Source organism: Phascolarctos cinereus, unplaced genomic scaffold, assembly GCF_003287225.1.
Source record: "Phascolarctos cinereus isolate Bilbo 61053 unplaced genomic scaffold, phaCin_HiC Scaffold_4;HRSCAF=312, whole genome shotgun sequence".
Classification (NCBI taxonomy): Eukaryota; Metazoa; Chordata; class Mammalia; order Diprotodontia; family Phascolarctidae; genus Phascolarctos; species Phascolarctos cinereus.
In genome coordinates, this window is record NW_027555847.1 from 223010571 (window position 1) to 223031976 (window position 21406).

Below are 21406 nucleotides of genomic sequence, written 5' to 3' on the forward strand. Positions count from 1 at the left end.
TGATCTAGCTTCATTCGTACAATAGCTAGATAGGGGTTTTTGCTTAAGTGATTTTTCCTATTGTTTTGGAAAATTACTGAAGATAAATTATATTTTATTTGGGGAGGTTGTGCAAGAGGGGAAAATGAGGACAGAAAGGTTAGGATTGACAGACACGGATTTTAGCAATTCTGTTTTATTCATTGTGGGTCCCCGTCACCTATGTGTGCTCCCTCTCCATTCCCCTTGGCCACCTTAATTCCTGGAGAACTGACAACCTTAAAACATTGTGGGAGAAATAGAGTCAGTGTGCTGTGGCACGAAGAAGGCTGGCATTGGAATCAGGAAGTCTTGAGTCCAAATCCTGCCCCTGACACATCTTGCTGCCCCAAGCATCTCTTGGAAACTGATGAATGTGAATCTGTAGCCATGATGATCACTGTATCAGTAACCACTCAGGAGCTCCTTACGCTTATAGATCCAGACCCCCAAAATTCATAGGAAACAATCCAGCTATCATGACAACAGAAACACATGCCAGTCTGGGCATAAATATGGCCTTTTTTTGGTGCTTTGGAGCTCTTTGTTACAGGTTCTGGGGTTTTAAGTGCCTCAAAGAAAAAACCCATTGATTGTTTCACAAAATTCACTTCATGGGACATACTGATGTATAAATAATTCAGCAAGGTGGAATTAAGTTAAAATCTATTATTATTTGGGGAAAATTTTTCCTAAATAATGATGAAGAAATGATGTTATGATGTTAAGTGGAACTCATATAAAGCTAGATTATTGTCATGACATTTAGTTTCAGATTCCACAAATACTATTACTAGTTCTATTAGTTAAACTTAACCAACTGTTCTCAGAAAGAGCTACAGAATAAAACTCAGAAAGATAACAAGTCAAGAGGAGTTAAATTTTGAAAAATGAGAAAGAGATTGACCTCATTACAGTGGAAGAAAATATAGAAGAAAATTTAGGAAGATTCTAGTTAATATCAAAGTTATTAGACTGCTAGTGGATTCCTACATGCCTAAAGTCTACAAATTAATAAAAGAAAAATTAAAATTAATATATTGACATCTCAAGATTCTAACATCATGAAGCCTTGAACAGGGTTGATTGAAATCTATAGAAATCTTAACATTTAATTTCATTAGTTTGCATGTTCAAAGTAACCAGAAAATAGCCCAGATGCTGTTTATAAATATTTTAATTATTTGAATTGTGCTTAATTTCCGTATAATTCATATGCCCACAACCTAGAGGAAGTATTAATAAGCAGTGAAGTGTCCAAAAAAATAAAGCTGGAAATACGGAGAAAAAAGGAAGAGGAACAAATTTCTGAGAACAAATTTGTTATTCATTTGTAGAGTTTTGGCTCAGTGTTTGACAATGTATAGGTATTTGTCTCCTCACTGTAAATAAATTAAAAACAAACAAACAAACAAAAAAACAAGCACAGAGTTCTTGATAAATTTTCATGGGCCCTCATAGTTTTCCATTTTGTACCCCACATCCTATGTGGAAGCAGTGCTTCCTGCCAGGAATGAATGGGTTTGAAACTGAAGGCGAGGGCCTCAAATACCAGATCTCTTGTTAGGCCATGAAACATGGAAGGCTACAACACCTTACTAGGTTTATTAGTAAATTAGATATTCTCCGGACCTATTCATAATGCTAGCAAGACATAGTGTGCTCTGCAGACTTAGACATCTCTCTTTTTTTCCCTTCTGATGCAAGCTTTGTAAAAACATAAAACAAGATTGATGAAATTTTTTTTAAACTTGCCAGCCAGCATTTCTGAAGAGTCAAAAGATAATACAGCCAATTATCATTCAACGAAGATAAATTTTCTCCTAGCACAGAGACTATAAAGAAGGAAACCTTTGTGTGGTGGATAAGATTGGAATGGTCGAGCCTGGAAATTAAGCTCCTAGTTTGGTCATATTGTAATTAATTTAAAATATGAGGGTGTCATGTTGTCCTGTGTTTAGCTTCCAGTTCAATAACAAAGGATCTATTCTGCAGCAGTAGCATTGGTGGAATGAAGTAGAGAACCTAGGTTAGCTTTGAAGGGAGACTTAGTCACCTAACTGATATACCATCACCTAATTAACAGGAGCGAAGACACATTTCAGGTTTTTAAAGATGCGGATGTTTCTAAAAAGTATAAACATGTATTTGAAGGCTAAAACACACACATAAGTCCTTTTGAGGAGTTTGGTTCCTGTTGCCATCTATGGAAACTAAAGAATAAAGAGAATTTGGATAACAAGCATAACTATTGGAAATAAAATACAGCACCATAATGGTACCACCTGCTGCTTCTGCAACTGTTTAGTTGATTATAATACTTCTTAGCCCCTTTCCCTATGTTTAGCTGGATACAAAGACAAATTACTGCAGGTTTTGCACAGATATTTCCCGTCAGTGGGGAGGACTTGACTGAACTAACAGCTCACCTAGTCACTAGCAAGATTTGCTGCCAACGAGGATTGTGAATTCGCTTTGAAGTTTTAATGTGACTTACGTTCAGCAGATGGTAAGGACATAGGTGGGATTGTTGGAAGCATCACTGGATGAATTTTTCATAGCTAGTTCCTGAAGCTCAGGTGCACACTGGAGAAAGAATGGGCTGAACTCTCCAGAGAGTAGACGTTTCTATTCTGAGGTCAAACTCGGGCAAGCTTTATAAACCTGCCAACCCATTTTTTCATCTTTCCTTTGAGGACTTTACACTCACTTAACTTCTGTGGTGCAATTCACTCAGAACTGAATTCATGCATCAAGATTCTCTTCTAGAAAGGCATAGAAGTGAAAGATGAGGCAAAATGATGCCTTGTGACGGTACAAACCATCACCGCTGATCTTGTACTAAAAAAGAAGTGAAATGACATCTGACTTTTGGTAAGGCAAGATCCTTCTTTGTTTTAACGTCTTCATTGCTTCTTCCCCTGTCCTTGCCCAATGGGGAGGCTTCTCCTTTTCATCCTCAGTCTGAATAATCATTCCCCACCACAGCCCCAAAGGTAAGGGTAGGGAGAATTGGGAACCAGACTTGGGATTGCAGTGGCTTGGGACATTCCTTGTGTACACACACAAGATTTGTTCCTCTGCAGGGAATGCATTGCTTGAACGTATAGCTTAATAGCAAAATTAGAGTGGACCACCCTCAGAGGTAACAAGTTTTCTCTCACTGGAGGTCTTCAGTTAAAGAGGAGATGATCACTTAATCATGTATGTTATAGGGGTAGCTATTTGGTGCAGTGGATAAAGCACTAGGTCTGGATTCAGGAGGACTTGAATTCAAATCCAGCCTCAGACACTTACTAGCTATGTAACTTTGGGCAAGTCTCTTAACCTCTGTCTTTGCCTCAGTTTCCTCATCTATAACATGGGGATAATAGCACTTACCTTCAGGGGGTTTTTTGACAATGAATGAGCTAATATTTGTAAAAGGCTTAGCACAGTGCTTGGCATGTAATAAGTGCTATAGAAATGTTAGGGATGATGACGATGATGACGATGATGATGTTTTTGTTGTTGTAGTGGGGTTTTTATGTTGAGTATAGATTGGAATGGACAGCTGCTGAGGGTTCTCTGCTGACTTTAGAGTCTGTGATTCTCAATTGGTTCATAAACCTATCCCTCAGCTATTACTACCAAAACAAAGCCATGGGATTACTTTTAGTACAAATGCACAGAAAGAAACTATTTATGTAACACGTTCTGAGTTTTAGTCCAAAGTACTTTGTGAGTCTACGCACCATTTTTTTCCTAATAGAACTTTATTTTTTTAATTACATGTAAAGATAGTTTTCAACATTCATTTTTGTAAGATTTTGAGTTCCAAATATTTTTCCCTCCCTTTCCTCCTCCCTCCTTAAGATAGCATAAAATCTGATATACGTTATGCATGTATAATCATGTTAAACATATTTCCACATCAGTCATGTTGTGAAAGATGAATCAGAACAAAAGGGAAAATCCATGAGAAAGAAAAAAATAATAAAAAGGTGAAAATAATAGGCTTGGATCTGCATTCAGACTCCATAGTTCTTTCTCTGGATGTGGTTATCATTTTCATTATGAGTCTTTTAAATCATTGTATTGCTAAGAAGACCCAAGCCTGTCATAGTTGATCATCACACAATGTTGCTGTTACTGTATACAATGTTCTCCTGGTTCTGCCCACTTTACTCAGCATCTGTTCATACAAGTCTTTCCAGGTTTTTCTGAAGTCAGCCTGTTCGTCATTTCTTATAGCACAGTAGTACTGCATTACATTCATATACCACAACTTGCTCAGCCATTCCCCAATGGATGGGCATCCTCTCAATTTCCAATTCTTTGCCACCACAGAAAGAGCTGCTATGAATATTTTTGTACATGTGGATCTTTTTGAGTTTATATTCCTAAAAACTGTAGTTCACAAACCCCTGTTAATATATTCACTTTAAATAGCCAGTTAACACAATTACCTCAAAGCAAAAGCATGGACTGAAGTCACGTACAGCAGTCCATCACGTACTGATCATGTAGTAGCAAAATATTCTTCTCAGGAGCTTAAGGCACACTCTACTACAAAGACGTCCACTACCAGTGGAAATAGTGGGCACACACATAGGTAATATATATGCTAAAGGAAACCCTTGGGTCCTCTCTCTTTTCATGGTATTTTCATGCTATTCTTCCTTTGTGCAGCATTTCTGTTGGGCAAGTTGCTCAACTGAACTCCCTAGTCCTCCACTCTACAACTCTGGAGAAATACCAGAGCTAATTCTGTCATACAACTAATTACAGAGCTGTCTAGCATTCTTTCCAAAGGCCATGGAGAGCATCGTTGGTCCTCAAGAGCCATTGAGCAATTAGGTGGTGTAGTGGACAGAGATGTGGGCTTGGAGTCCAGAAGACCTGAGTTCAAATAGAAACTCAGGTACTTATTGGATTTATGACCCTGAGCATAGTCACTTAACATCTGTTTGCCTCAATTTCCATAGCTGTAAAGTTGGAATAATAATAGCGTCTACCTTCTGCGTTATTGTGAAGATTAAATGAGATAATATTTGTGAGGTACTTAACAAAGTGCTTGACACGTGACAGTTTTAATAAAAGTTTCATTCCTTCTATCCTTCTTTTCCTTTTTCCTTCCTTCCTTCCTTCTTCCTTCCTATCACTAGCTACTTTATAATTCCCTCAGGTTTTATTAAAACCTTATTTATACCTCCTTAACAAAGAAGTATAAATACTTCTTTATACTTCCTTTACAAGTACTTAATGGCCCATTCTCAATTTTGCACCCTTTACAATCACCAAGTAATTATTCAGTTTTTTTAATGTGAGACAAATCTCACACCCTTACATAATCTATTAAATATTAAAAGCAAGAGTTGAAGAACAATGCGAGATAGTACAAGAGATGTCACAATGTACTACATGATTGACATGTGTATATGGTACAGATGGAAAGTGTCATAGGCCCTGAAAAATACTGTAAATTATAATAGACTAGGCATCATGGTGATGATGAGATTTGTGGTAGGTCTCCAAAGAACAGAATGATGTGGATGGAGAGAGGATATTCCAAGAACTTGATTCAATTTTTCATTTGATCAGTGATCAAATCAATGTGAATACTATCTCCAACAGTCCACAACCTTTCATCTTCTGTAGCTCTTATACCTGTACTCCCATAAATCCTCCACAAAGGATCTATCTAATGAATGAAAAGCCTACTGCTAGGTCTTTTAGCCTTTCATGAATACCAGTGTAAAATACAGGTAGTCTATCTGTTAGGGTTTTACTCTTACTACATGACTAATCTGTCTCCTTCTACAGTCATCCACTTCCTGAAGATTTTCTATGCCAGTCATCTTTGGTAACATTGTAGCCTCAGTATATCTGCTTTCATCACTCTATCATGTTTTGCAATTTTAATTCTTCAGAGATTCTGATGTTTCATGATTTGAAGCTATGTAACAGAATTACCAGGATGAGGTTGATGTTAAAAAAAAAATGGATTTTTGTGCCAAGGAATTTGGGTTCATTGAAATTTCCTAAATGAGACATTCTACCTATTATTCAATTCTGGTTCCAGCTCATTGTCCTCTATAGTACTTGTCCAAGATAGAATCATTATTGGGCTATGTATCTAAGTGTGGACAATGAACATTCTTCATATGTTTTTTTCTCTTTTCTTCTAGGTTGTTATGTCAAACTCTTTGAGTGACCATTCCATGAAGGCTTTAACTATTTCATCTCCTTATTATCATCCTACCCCCTGCCCATCAGAGGCTGCCTCACTTGGCCTAATATACTCCCACCCCAACCATGTTTTACTTTATTCCTCCTTAGGTTTGGGGATAAAGGGCTGAATGAATACCTGATCCAGTTAACTGCCATTTTTCGTGGAAGAACTATGTCAGACTCTACTCATTATCCTCCCTGGCCACCACACCCCTACATATGTCCTCTCCCTAGTTGGAATGTAAGCTCTTGGAGGGCAGACGCTGTCTTTGCTTCTGTATTTTTATCTCCAGTGCTTGACACTGTGCTTAACATATCCTGTTATATTCATTCATTCATGAATTACTTTAGAATACTGAGATTTGAGACCATCCAGTAGTGGTTATCCTCAAGAAAGAGCACATTAAGAAATTAGGGAATCTCACTTCCGCCAGATTCTGTGTAGAACAAAACTCTGGGAAGTTGAAAAGTACTGGGCTTATTCTAGGCTAAGTAGCCAGTTTGATAAAAATAAAGTGTTTGCATAAGAGAAGAAAGTGATATAAGGCGATATTAAGCATGGCAATATACAATCAGATACCACTAATTACTAATTTTCCCAGACTTCAACCCCTCCTCCATAAATGTTGTTTACAAACATTGTGCCCAGAAAATTAGGCACAGAAATTCCTTTGTCCTTAGTAAGGCCTGCAAGGCATAGCAAGAAGGATTCTCTGCCCTTTTGAGAAGAAAGAGAGAAATCTACCTTGGCTGTAAATCCAGGTAGATTATTTTGTCTGAAACCAAATGGTCGGAATTCAGTTGAGAGGGAATTTAAGATTATTTCAGAGTACTCTTGCAGTAGATAAAATAGCATTTACAGGTTTACCACATTCAGGATGACTCAGCATTTTATTTATAGCTTCCACGTGTAGTTAATATCTTTTTACCTCTAATCACTTTTGCTATTACATTCATTGAAATGATTTGTCTCTTATCTCTGTCACTATAATTGATATGTGAGGATAAGAAATTCTTTGAGGATGCAAACAAGGGAGATGGAAAATTGAATTTGCCTTGCAATCATTTTATAAACTCTGACATACGTCCATTATGTATCCTGCCTGGGGAAATGCTGAACAAAGTTAATGGTTATTTGTTGGAAAGAGACCATAGTACCAATTCTTTCACTTGAAAAAAAAATGTTTTAATGACTAAGTACCTCCCAAATCTTCCCTCTTTCACCTTTGCCTCACAAAACATAGTCCTGCCTGGAGATTCACAGTTTTAAAAGAAAATTACCACAATTTGGTAAGCTTCCCTGGGTGCTTATGCTTTGTTATTTGTAAGGCTCACTTATCAGCCCACTCCAGACACATTTGCCTCTTCCCAATATTTTCCATTATTTTACAAATGTATTCTTTTTGGTCTTTTGACCCATTTTCTTCTGTTGCTGATCAATTGCTTTCTGTTCAGGTTTTCTCCATTCAGGGCAACCAAAGATTCCAAGATCCACATTTTTACTCTTTGTGAGTCCTTTCACAATTTTTTATCCTTTAACAGAATTAGAATGTATATTTTACTTATTCATTGGAGAATATAGAACGGTGGGACTAACTTTTTGTAATATAGTGATTACCTTGTGAGCAAAACTAACTCTTGCATTATATACGAACTGAAGTATTAGCAGAGCTTATTTGACCTATAGCCCATCTTACTTCAAGTACAGTACCAATGAAAGATTGTTATCAGAATCAGCCTAGCTAAAGAGAGGGACATCACCAATAGAGAATCTTCTTGGAGCTGAATTCTTGGGCCACAGCAACTCTTGAAATATTTAAAAGTCCCTCTGGTCTTGTGAATAACAGAAAATCAGGCAAAGGAGTCTAAAAATCAGTAGGTTTTAGAATGTCTATGAACAGTAACTTACTCTAGGCACTTTAAATGTGAGATGATTGTCTAATTACCAAAGAATTGACACACATCAGTATTGATGTTTTCACAATTAACAAAACCTGAAGACAAATAAATGGAAACATTGCTCATGGATTTTCTTCAAAGAGGCAAACAAAGTAATTGATTTCATAATGTGACTAAAGAAAAGATACAGGGTACTTGGTTATCTCATTGTATATTGCTTATGATGAACATAAGCAAAGAGTCTACCATGAAGATAATTGTCAGTTATTTACCAATATTTATTCTGGAGAATGAAGAAGTAGAGAAATCCTACAAAGAACCTGACAAGGTTCTCCAAACTAAGTCAGCATATACTTTGATATTCAGTGACTTTAGGTGGGCATAGATAAGATATTTATTAAGTAATTGCTATGAGCCATGAGCTGTGTTAACCTTGGGGATACAAATACAAGCAGTTAAGATAGTCCCTGCCCACCAGAAGCTTATATTCTAATTAGTGTAAATTATACCTAAGGGGAGATGAAAAGGGGAGAGCGTATACTGAGAAATGGAGCTGGCCAGAAAGTGGCATGGAAGACAGGACCATGGCAAGATAAGGCAAAAAGCTGACCTGTCAGAGCTCAGGGACATGGAACAGACTTCAGTGTACCAGTGGGGAAGACATGGAGGTGATGTCACTTGAGGCTAGAGTAAGCCAGAAGGTTGTAAACAAATGGTGAAAATATGTTGGGAAATATGAATGATGTTTGAGAAATTAAAGTGACCAAACATTCATAGACTATCCAGAGGCCTCACACCAGTAGACCATGAATGCTTTGTTTCAGAAGAGGTGATGGCATCTGAGTTCTGAGGAATGTCACAAAAAAAACCCCCCAAAAATAAATTTCTTGTTTGCTAAGGTATAGTCTGTGACTGGTTGCTGAGGTAGGAATCATATTAGGGTCATCTTTGTGTAATTAATCCATTGATTACTTAGAACAAAGGTCAAAATAAACATAAAACTACAAGTAGAATGAGAAGAAAGATACTAAATAATTGTAACAGTTTCAACTTAACCAATTCAAACCAACCCCAGTCCTGTGATGAAAATTTAGAAATGAAAAGAGGTAAGAATATAAACTTTGATTGTTACCAGTTCCTACAAACTTTTTACCTGAATTAAAGGGCCAATTGCCAGCAAATACTTGACCTCCTTGTAAAAGAAGGCAGTGTATCCAAGGCAAAACTGGTTTAAAATATAAACTCATTTCTGACTCATATATACATATACATATGTGTGTCCATACATATATTAAACATGATAGTAGTAGATTATGAGTTATTTCAACTTTCAAAACAATGAAGAGCAGTGGAAAGAAAAGCAAGGAAAAAATCCCACCTCATCACCCCTCTGAGGACATTCCCAGACTCTGGAAGAAACGCACGAGGAAAAAGGCAGAGAAGAAATGAGAAAAGAGTCAGAAAACAGTCCATTGCATTCCTTTACAGATCAGTGGAAAGTAGTGACTCCAGCACAGGAAACCATTCTCCCGAGTCCCAGCCAGCCAATGAGCTGGAGTCAGCTTTAAGCACTGGGAATCAGTTAGAATCCCAGTCACTAGAAACCAATCAGAAATTGTCAGATGGTTTTTCGACAAGGTACCGCTGTACACGTGTATACTTTATAGGGAGAGAGATGTGTTCAAAGAAAAAACAAAATCAGAGAACCCCCCCCCCGATACACACACCCATTTATATTTAAAAAGTCTTGTTCTTTAATGGCTTACATAGCTCTGGGTGGATGCTTGACACACATGTGTAAAATAACCATCTCCTTGTAATTCAGGATTCACCAAAGGGTGTCCCTCTGAGATATCTTCTCATCACTGTGATAGTCAAAGGAGTCCACTTAAAAAATTGAAAAGGATTCACCTCCTCTATTTTCTTTCTTTTAAAAAAAAAGCACTTTTTCCATCATCGTGTGATTAAGTGGGCATAATTCTACAGATGCCCAGGCCAAGCTTTGGGAAGCTGACTCCTCTGTTGTCTTAGCAATGGGCATAACTGCATTTGTTCATTAGATGCCTCAGCTGACTCCCAGGCAATTCTGATAGAATTTCTTCTAATTGGAAATCCCTTCCAACTCTGAAGAGCTTATATAATCGTCGCCTGAGTTTTGTCTGTCCCTCTGCTTCAAGGATCCTTTGGGTCTGCATCTATACTTCTCAAAATAAAATACTTACTAAAAGTAATAGAGTAGATAGTATTAAAGATAAGCTAATAAGGTTGTTTCAAAAATTATTGAAGCTCATGCTTAGACCTAGGCCTGCAGCTGACCAAGTGCTCCCTATTTTGGCTGCTGCTGCTTGAAAATTCCTTTAATACTTTGGCTCCCATATCTGTATGTGAGTATGAATTCATATACTTCAACATTTCAATAAATCATAATTTCATTAATGTGCATATTTTATTCATTGATGAAGACCACAACCCCTCCACCTTTCAATAGACAGTTTTCAACAATCCCGGTGGGCCTAATACTTTGTAACCTTGCTGACAACCTGCTAAGTTTCTCAGAATTTAGCCAATCAGGTTCTCAAACAACAATCTGTCACTGGGCCCATACTTGAAGCCTTTCTAGTTTGGCAAGACCTGGTTCACTCTGGTCATAACTTGCCTTCTGTTGTAATCACTTTTGAGAATCCATAGTGCTCTCTGTGTTAAGACTTAATTAGGCATCAGAGAAGGATTTTAGGTGATGATACACTCACAGACATACACATACATACGTACGCATAACTATGGCTTGGGATTATCTGTGTCACTGAAGTAGATAATGGAGAGTTGACTTTCTACCTATTCTAAATATTTAACTAATTAAAATACCAACATCTGAGATTGATTAATTAGCCTCATTTGTTGTTATGTATGCAGTATAACAATTGGGAAACTTTTGACAGTACCTACTTAGTTCCACCTTTGCCACTTAGTCATAATGCTTTATTACTGACCTCTATAAATGATGTTCTTTCAGCTATTAGAGAAGGCAATTACAGTGGGTAATTAAAATTGTAGATCTTTACAATGTGGTTGAGAATGTTAAATCAACTCTTAAGAGTGTCAGTGAGAGGGTCTGTTAAAAATGAAAGAATAATTAGCCACACTCAAGACCATTACCAAAAGTCAGATTGTTGGGCTACTCATTGCCAAGAACAATTTGTTCATTGGGTATGAAATAAAATTTATAATACCAGAAGTAGTTGGGACCAGCAATGTATCTAATAATTTATAAGATTTTTGTATAGTATATAATTAGAATCTGTTTTCTTCTTGTGGTTCTTTATGGTTTCTAATCGTTATTCTGCCTATATGAACTTCTCCATTTATCATAGCTAGGAAAAATGCTATTTCACAAAACAGACTCTTGCTACAAGAGTTACTATTGGATCATTATCAGAAATTTAAGTCATTTTAGGATTTAAGTACATTATAGTCTGACTAGCACCATAGTTATTTTCCTAAGGCATTCAAGTTTATAGCTATTTTCAAGATTTTTTTTTAAGGCAATTGGGGTTAAGTGGCTTGCCCAGGGTCACACAGCTAGTAAGTGTCAAGTATTTGGCATGAGGCTGGATTTGAACTCAGGTCCTCCTGACTTCAGGGCTGGTGCTCTATCCACTGTGCCACCTAGCCACCCCCCAAGATCTCTTTAAGACAATTTTCTAGATAATTTTGTGAGATGATAAGTGACTTATTAATAGGTTAAAATGAGCACTGGGACAGCAGAAGCAGCTGTCAGCAGAAGTGACACTCTTTGGGCAGCAATTATGGAAGGTAATAGTCAAGCACAATGCCAAAGACTGTATCTCTGATTTATCATTTCAGAGGACCTATAGCTGAAAAGGACCTTAGAAGTGATTTAAGCTCTAACCCCTCATTTTATAGAAGAAGAAACTGAGGCCCAATAAAGGTTGAATTGATTTGCCAAAGGTCACACAGGTAGTAAGTAGCAAAGCTACAATTCAAATCCAAGTTGCCTGCAAAAAGAGGGATTCTCTTTTGCCTCTACCTTCTCCATTTTATTTCCCATCCTCAGAATGTGCTTAAGGCAGTGGGGATAGAGAAGAATCCATCCATCCTTTGCGGGGGGAGGGAAAGGAAGAAAGGAGAAAAAGGGGACCTGGGGTATTCCAAATGTGCCTTTCAAATGACCCTGAAAGACTCTTACTTATGCATTTTGTTGAGACTGGTATTAAATGTCCCAAGTTACACTTTTCTCTTCACTTTTCTCTACAGACTGTTCCATAGCCTAATATATCTCTCTGTCAGAATGTCACTCTCTGGTTTTATTAACTCTGACAGGGTTGAATTGCACAAAGGTCTGCTCTCATTTGGGAAAATTTCCAGCATAAATGTGTTTCAGAATTGAAACCTCTCCCCTTCCATTTCTTCTGACTTGTGGAATCATCTAAATTAATCAGAATGACTTACGTACAGAAGTCACCTGCAAGAATCAGCTCATAGTTATTTTGTTAATTGCAGATAGTTGACACAGTTCTACACTTCTTCATTCTGCTGGGAAATGTAACTTTTCACTAAATCTAGAAAGTAACCAAAAAGTAAATCATAAAAAAAAAAAAGATTTTATAAAGGAAGAGTGAGATATAGAATATTTTTGAAGGAAAGGGGGGAAGGGAGAGGAGTTAATTTAATCACAAGTGTTTATAAAGTTGTAATCAAGAGCAGTATAGAATTTAACTTTCAGAAGTAATTCAGTAACTAGTTTTTTTTTAAGATTAGCCGGTCCAGATGTAACCTTTTTTAGGATTGCATCTAGATAGCACAAAAGATACATAGTCTAGCAAGATCAGTTAAAAGTGCATACTATTCAGAGGAGCCATTTGATGTTCTAAAACACAGTTTACTTTAGTTTCATTGTTTATAAAGGAACAAAGGGAAGGGGAGGCAAGCATTTATTAAGCACCTACTATGTGCCAGGAACTGTGTTACATGCTTTACTAATATTATCTGATTCTATCCACACAAGGACCTCAGGGGGTAGGTGGTCTTATTATCCCCATTTTACAGTTGAGGAAATTGAGGCAAGCAAAGGTTAAGTGACTTGCCCAGGGTCACACAGCTATTAAATATCTGAGGCTGGATTTGAGCTCAGGTCTTCCTAACTCCAGGCCCAGAGCTCTAATCCCTGCGCTACTTGGCTGCCTCTACAATTCAATCAGTTAAAAAAAAATTACCTCCCAACGTATGATTTTTGTTTCAATATCACGATTTTGACCTTTAAACATATCATATATGCTCTGTTAGCAGGAATTCAAAATTTGGCCTAATAATGGCTGACAAATTTCCATTTACTTTTAGGAGCCACAAGTTTGTGGCTTCATGAAAGAATCTTAAAGGAGAATGTACTAAGGAATGACAGATATGATTATGTCCTTTTTTTTCCAAACAGATGAAGAAACTAAGGCATACAGAGGTTAATTGACTTTGTTAAGATCACACAGTTAGTAAGGGGCTCCTACTAGAAAGACAAATCTTCTGACTCCAAGGCCTTGTGTTCTTTCTACCACATCCTGTTCTCTTTTTTAAATCAGAGAAGTGTTCAAGGTATTTGTCCTAGCCATTCAAAATTCCTCCTTAGGACTGTTTTCTCCATGCCAGAGACATGTAACCTAACTTTTTTTTAATGATTTTTTAAAATTAAGTATTTTTTTCTTTCTCTTTTATACCTCTCCCCCACTGGGGGGACAAAACCCTTGTAACAGAGATGATAGAGAGCCACTGCAGTTTATTAAGTAGGGGAGTACAAGACCATTGGAGGCCTTGATATCATTTACCCTGTCATCTAACCCAGCTAAGTGGCTCAGTGTAGGTTCACAATAGTTGAACATCACATTGACACCACCCCCCCAAAAAAGAAAAGAAAATGAAAATGCTTGCTTTACTCACTTGTTGTTAGCTCTTGTCTTCTTCAGAGCTCTCTATAACATGACTTTGGCACATACAGAGTTAAATATTTTGTCTTGGCTCTGCATTTTTAATGAGGACAGACTATCAATGTTTTGTAATTTTCTCTTTAATTATTTAAGAGGGGTAGAGAAAAGGCGAGACTTAGGACTTCATCTTCAGGATTAGCCACATCAGAATATTTTTAAAGTATATGATATTCCTTTATTAGTTTTAATATATTTTCTCATATATTTGACTTTTACTTCATCATGCTTTTGATTAAAATTAATTAGCTATTGAAGCATTATAATTATGGGTACCCATTGATTTTGTTACTTACTTGAGACCTCATTGTAAAACTCATCTCCATTTCTATGATATCCATGACATTGGATTGCATTACAGGTGAACCTGACTTATAATAAGGCAATCACATTGATTTTTTTAAGCAGGTAAGAGTTTCAACAAAGCAAAGCAATTTTATATTTTTAAAAGTACCAGTATAATAAAATATGTGGCTTTATATAAATATTCAGTGTGCCATATTCCAGTGACTTAGTAGTTAGTATTTGAGAGTTGGACAGATTCCTCATTACCTCATCACTAATCTGCTGAAGAACTTTCCCAGTTTAGCTAAGCTGATCCTTCCTTGATGGATTAGGTCATCATCAAGTCCCTCTACTCAAACTTTTCTTCTTTGGAAGAACCTATCAGATCATGCCATCTGGCATTGCTTTTGAGCACCTTGGGTCACCTCCATGTCACAATGAACTGGCAGAGTAGTGTCTTAGGGAAAAACATGAATATCATACAAATGTAACAATGAGTCAGGATGCCTGTTTTACTTCCATATCAGTAGCCACCTATCCTTGGCTTATTTAGAGCTTTTTGCAAGACACAGAAAAACAAACTGTTGATTTAATTAATTAAATTAATTAACCAACAAGAGAGCATGATGCATAATTTGTCCACCAACTGGTGATATATTCAAATCATGAACCAAGTGTTTTCATAATTGAGAATCCAGCATGCATGTACATGATTTTCCAAGCTGAAGCATCCCTACTGTTTACAAGGAAGCATTTTCCTACAGACTATTCACCTTCTTACAGTGGATATGGCTGGGCAGGTTTAATCACTCCTACAAGCCAGGTTGAGAGTTTGGTCTAGGAAAAAATAAATGGATATATTAATTTCTCTAAATGGAAATTTTAAAATTCTGATAAAAATATTTATTGGTTCTCTCACCTTTACTCTACCTTTATACTTGGGATATCTGTTTTTGATTGACCAATGTGTGGGACAGAGACTACCTACCCAAATTAAAACCAGAGTCTTGACAAAAGTTTGCAAAAATGAGAAATCTCTTTATTGACTTTCTCGAGAAAGGGCACTCACATCAGCCCAAGAGAGTGCGAGTGCTCTTTGTTTAAGGCAAGAATATATAGACCCTAATGCAGCAGCCCACCCTAACCCCCTTCCCATCGGCTTATTGGCTGAGCCTCAGGTGTACAATCGTTTTGCATGAAAACTACCCTAGCAACAGAGAGAACAAAGAGGTAGAGAAATTATGTTAGCATGTTCCCCTTTTCAGGGCCTCACAGTTTTGGCAGCCTTTTACCCAAGGTCATATAACTAGCCAGAGGATGAGACAGAAAGGATGTTCTTATGGCTCAGGAATTTCTGCTAACACTATCTAAGAGTAGGGGAGGGAGAAGGCAAGGGAAGGGGTTCTTGTGTTCTGAGGGTTCTTCACTTAGTGTTGGTACACATGTACCACTCAAAAGCAACAATACCAGAACCATTAACAAGAACTAATGACCCTTTGAGGAGGCTTCACTTCTAAGAGATCATCTCTCACAATTATCCCTCTCATTTCTTACAATTTGAAGCCTCCTCACACCCACTAAACCTTAATAAGGTGGTCTCGGACTGGCACTCAACTCTGACTCTTCAGAACCATCAGCTTAATTTCTCCTTTTGCTTTTATCTTAAGCAGGTGGCACAGGGAGTCTTGCATACAGGGGAGACGCACCGAGAGTAGGATAATAATTCCCCTCAAATTTTACAATCTAAGAGTTTTAGAAATACAATACAATTTAGAAACAGTAATAACTTTTGTGATACAAACAATAAACTTAAGATAATATCAGTTGCATTTCCATATTATCACATATAGAAATTATCATTCTTATGGTAACTAACACTTGGCACTCTTGGTACATTTAACAATTACATTAAATAATAATAATCCGACATTTTAACATATGCCATTGTATTAAGCATTTTACAATAACAACAAATTTTTATAACAATCATCATCATCATTATTATTATTATTATTATTATTATTATTATTATTATTATTATTATTATTATTAATTTATTTTTTAACTCTAAACACGTTGCCCCCAGGAGGGATACAAAGATAGCAATTCAAACACCTAGCCTTTGGATTCTATTAAATCTGAATTCAAATTCTTCCCAGCTCTTTTTTTTCTCTCTCTCCCTTCTCTCTTTCCTCTCATCACCCCTTTAAGTAAATACGGGAAGGATTGATCTACGCACTGACAAATCAAAGGGGTAATCCCTTTATAAATGCAGATACAGAGACCCAAAAGAAAACAATGATGCAATTGTCCCTTTAAGATTCAAAAAGTCTTTTCCTATACAGCTGTCTGGCAGGGAATATCATCAATGAAGTCCCCTGGTCCTTGGTATTTGTTCCAGCCATCTCCAGCACAGCATCTCAGCATCTTCTTCTTCTTGTCTTCTTGTAGGAACCAGCTTTCTGTCCATTCTCCTGCAAAAGTGACCTTAGCACACTTTTAAATTACCATTTCTAATCCTTATAATCCTGATCATTTTTGCAAACTCAAAACTGGAACCATGGTCAATTGTCATGTTTAAGACGTTCACATCAGAACCCAGTGTCTTATACTCTACAGGAATCCATTATTAATTTCCTCACCAGGAGGATGAGATTTCATTAATTAATTAATTACAGGAATTAATAACAGGTTCCAATACATACATAAATATACTAAATAATCAATTTTTAACACAGTACATATAAAATCTTAAACTTTTAGTCATACTATGTTTCTTTGATGGAATTTACAAAATAAACCACAAACCATTCTTCTTTTGACATTATTAATTGTAACAAAACTTTAGACAGGTATCATATTAACCAAATAACAAAATAACCTTCTCACAAGCCCCTGACCTAATTGTCTCCATATCATTACCAAGAATTAAAGGACCCTAACTTATGTGGGAACACACACAGGAACACCAGTCCCAGTTCTATAGTAGTCTAAGATGTTCCATAATCAATTATTTTAGTAAGTTTGTTACTGTACTTAAAAAATCTTCTGATTATAGAAATTTGCCACTAAGAGATTAGAGACTTATAGTAAGGGAATGGTATTTCCCCAACTTCCTGTCAACTCCAGACAGAGTGTTATGTCAAAGTGCAAACTGCATTGAGCCAGACTTGAAGTCTGCCAGGTTTCAGTTAAGGAATCAAGTCAAGAGGGCCCCACCTCAGCACATGCGGAACAGTTGCCCTCTCAACCTTCCCGTGAAATCATACCTGCAGTTCATACTTGCCCCTTACAGGGCTGCTGGCATCATGGATCAGTGGCTCAGACAGCCTTCCTTGATATTTACACCTGGAGTTAGACTCAAATTATGTCCCAGCAAGTTCCAACAATCAGTTTAAGATATAACTATAATCTCACATTGCCTAAGGAACATCTCCAAAGTGAGCCCTAAATAGCTTGCATGCCTTTCCAGTCTCATTCATAAAATCATACAAAGTTGGTACAAAAGTCCTTAAGTAACACAAATTCCAGAGTATTATCAAGAAACTAAATTCCTAGGAATCACAGAATCCCTAATTATCACAAAGTTCCTTAGTCAAAAGGTGTTGTAATAGAATCTCACATTGGTAACAGTAAGAGACTGATTACAGGAAAAATACTACTGCTCTTAGAATCCTTTTAAACAAAGGGAACATTGTAAGGTGAGTCTTAAGCAGTTTGCATAAATTTCTGCACATGTTCTAGTTTAGATAAAAATATTATTAGATTTCCCAGTAAGATAACACAAAAGAGCTCGCATCTTATACTGACTACTTGCTCTGATCATAGAAACCTACTATAGAAGGAAAAAAGAGCAGGGACATGTGAGGTATCAAATGTGACAGGATAAAACATCCTTAACTTTGTTTAAATTCAGGTAACAGCCACAGTTCTCCAATCATGCAGTATCTATTCCTCCTCATAGCCAAACTCAGGAATAGTCAGGTGGGAAACATTCCTTTCCAAAGGAACACAATGGGAAAACTGAGCTAGGAGGATCCCATCCTAGATTGAGGCTAAGGTTGTCCCCTCGGCTTTTTCCCAGATGCAGACCTCCAACTACTCTTGTGGCATTTCTCTGAGATACTGATTTAACTCAAAACAAAATTAGTTATAGTCCCAAGAGCCTTTTACCTCAAACAGCAAGTTTCACTAATCACAACTTAAAACCAGATACAGTTAATTTTACTTTCACGGCGTTGCAATAATGAATAAAGTTTTACCAGGACTCATACACATAAGAGATTTCACGTAACATCTTTCCTTCTCAAATTTAAACTTGTCTTGTGCAAAAAGCCAATCATGAGAAATCATTTTTACACACTGTACATGAACTTGTAACTTCTCAGCAAGTCAAGTTCAATTTAGGAACTGCGTAATCCTAACAAGTTCTTTTCTCAGGGCAGATGACCTTGCCCACACAGATGGTTTCCAGGTACCTTGGCAAGTTTACAAAATAAGGAGAATTGACATGGCCCTCAGAGAAGGCTGATACTGATGCCCTTGAATGGGCAGAACCAACCTGATAAGGCTTTACACTATCCCCTTCTTTCCACATATAGTAATTAATTAACCCTTTTAGGTTTTAGCATTAAAACAGTAACCCCAAATAACTTAGTTAACAATCTCACAAATTTCATAAATGATGGAAAAACAATTTTAACTGAAAATTCCCTTTAAATAAAGACAAAATTTGGAAATTTTATTTCTTAAATTACAATACTTCAAAATATTATAATACATGGTCAAATAGAATGACTTAAAAGATTCCTAACCCATTCATCATCTGGTTTTTTACAGTACAATTCTGAACCTGACAATATTTAGATTATAAGAGAACTTGCTTTTCTGACAACACAGATGATACAGTTGCTTACCAAATTATGTAATAAAGGAAATTTTTTAGAAATACAACAATAACATAAACAACTATCATCTATTTAAACTTTAAAACTAAAATCAATTAATTACCACTCTGGTGGCTTTACTTTAATCGGATGTGTTCCCAAATTGCCTTACACAGAGAATCATTCATCTCATCACCATTGACATAAACTTCATATCAAAGAAAATCTACATAAAGTTAATGAATATGAAGCAATTATATTTAACTTAAAATAGTTTACATTCAGATAGCATTTGTTTTATGCTAAGCATTGTGCCAAGCACCTTTACAATCAAGAAAAAAAAAAGGAAGCCTAAGGAATTTGAATCAATGCTGAGAAAGTATGATCAGCTTTCCCTCCAGGTAGATACCTCTGGAGCTTAATAATTAAGTGAACAGTAATAATCATGACTCACAATAACCAATATCTTTATCATAGCCAATATCCATATTAGATTTAATAGAACCCAGCCAGGGATCTAGCCTGAAAAGTGGGTGGACATAATTCCTTCCATCTCTCCATAACTTTATCTATTGGTTTTTAAATTAGGCTAAAAAAAAAGAATTTTATTTTTCCATCCTTCTACTTTAAAACATACCACTTTCTCACGCCTTCTCAACTTACTTAAACTATCTAAAGCTTTTCAGAGGATATCCTCATCCAAGGGTGGGGAACTTAAGACCCCCACCCAAATTACACTCACCAAGACTACTATACAGCTTTCTTTTTGCAAATCTGAAGGGAGATAATTGAATAGGGCTCTCCCTCCCCCTCTCTCTTCCCAAACTGCTTATACAACTTTACTATGCATTCTTTTTTTTAAATATAAATTTATTTTTAGTTTTCAACATTCACTTCCACAAGTTTTTGAGTTCCAAATTTTCACCCCATCTCCCCCCTCCCCTCACCCCAAGATGGCATGCATTCTGAATATCCCTTCCCCTAGTCTGTCCTCTCTTCTATCTCTCTCCCCTTCTCTTATCCCCTTCCCCTTCTATTTTCCTGTAGGGCAGGATAGACTTCTGTACTCCATTTCCTGTATTTCTTATTTCTCAGTAGCATGTGAAAACATTTTTTTAAACATATGTTTTTAAAACTTTAGGTTTCAAATTTTCTCTCTTCCTCTCTCCCCACCCACCCTCATTGAACAGGCAAGTAACTCAATATAGGTTGTACATGTGCAGTTACGCAAAACACGTCCATAGTAGACATTTTACTATGCATTCTAAACCATTCACTTGTCGTACACAATTTTTTCCACTGTTCTCTAGTTTCTTTCAGTTTACTTTAATAACATTCAAATTATGAAAATCTACTTGACATAACAATAGAAAAGTTTACAAATTTGAAACATTACTAGATGTTTAAAACTTGTAACAAAGACATTACCAACCAGGTGGCTCCAATCCTGTTGAATGTATTTCCAACTGGTCACATCTAATTAAGGAATAGTTGTTAACATTTTTAGTGTCTGCCCTCTGCTAGGCATTGTGTTAGGCACCTTCCAATCATGGAAATACTGAGGTAACAAATTTCAGATCCTTATATTTTCCCAATTTACCTTAGTGCCAAACAGTGTAATAAGTTCTGAAATTAAGAACATCACATTTCATTTAAAATGTTTACCAGTTTGAATGAGTTGGGGCTCATGGGGAAACATCATGGCCTCAGCAGCCACTGAACTCAGCCATCCCCAAAAAGCCACCGCCCTCAGCACAGCCCCTGGCTACCCATAAATTACCTTTGTTTGTGTTCTGGTGCACAAAAACTTTAGGCAGAAAAGATTAGGTGCTGCTTAATCTGCCTTTCTTTTTCATCTGAGGGGAAAAAGGTTCCCTTTTTCTCTCTTTCCCTTCACACTCAAAATTTTAGCCAGAATTAGAGTGCACAGAGAGAGAGAGAGAAATTTTATTTATTTTATTTATTATTTTTTCCGAAACGTTTCCAAATCTTTTACTGTCAAACACTGTTAACACTCATTCACAGCGCAGACACAAACACACACACAGGAACACAAAATAAACATACAACAAATTGCTGTGGAATCATCAAATCATATTTAATCATTTTCTTTTT

At 36.6% G+C, this 21406-nt stretch overlaps 1 protein-coding gene across 1 annotated transcript in view; it reads left to right on the plus strand.

The window, feature by feature from the left end:
• The window catches only part of SDK1 (sidekick cell adhesion molecule 1), a 1163851-nt gene that overhangs the window by 646769 nt on the left and 495676 nt on the right, over positions 1-21406 (plus strand).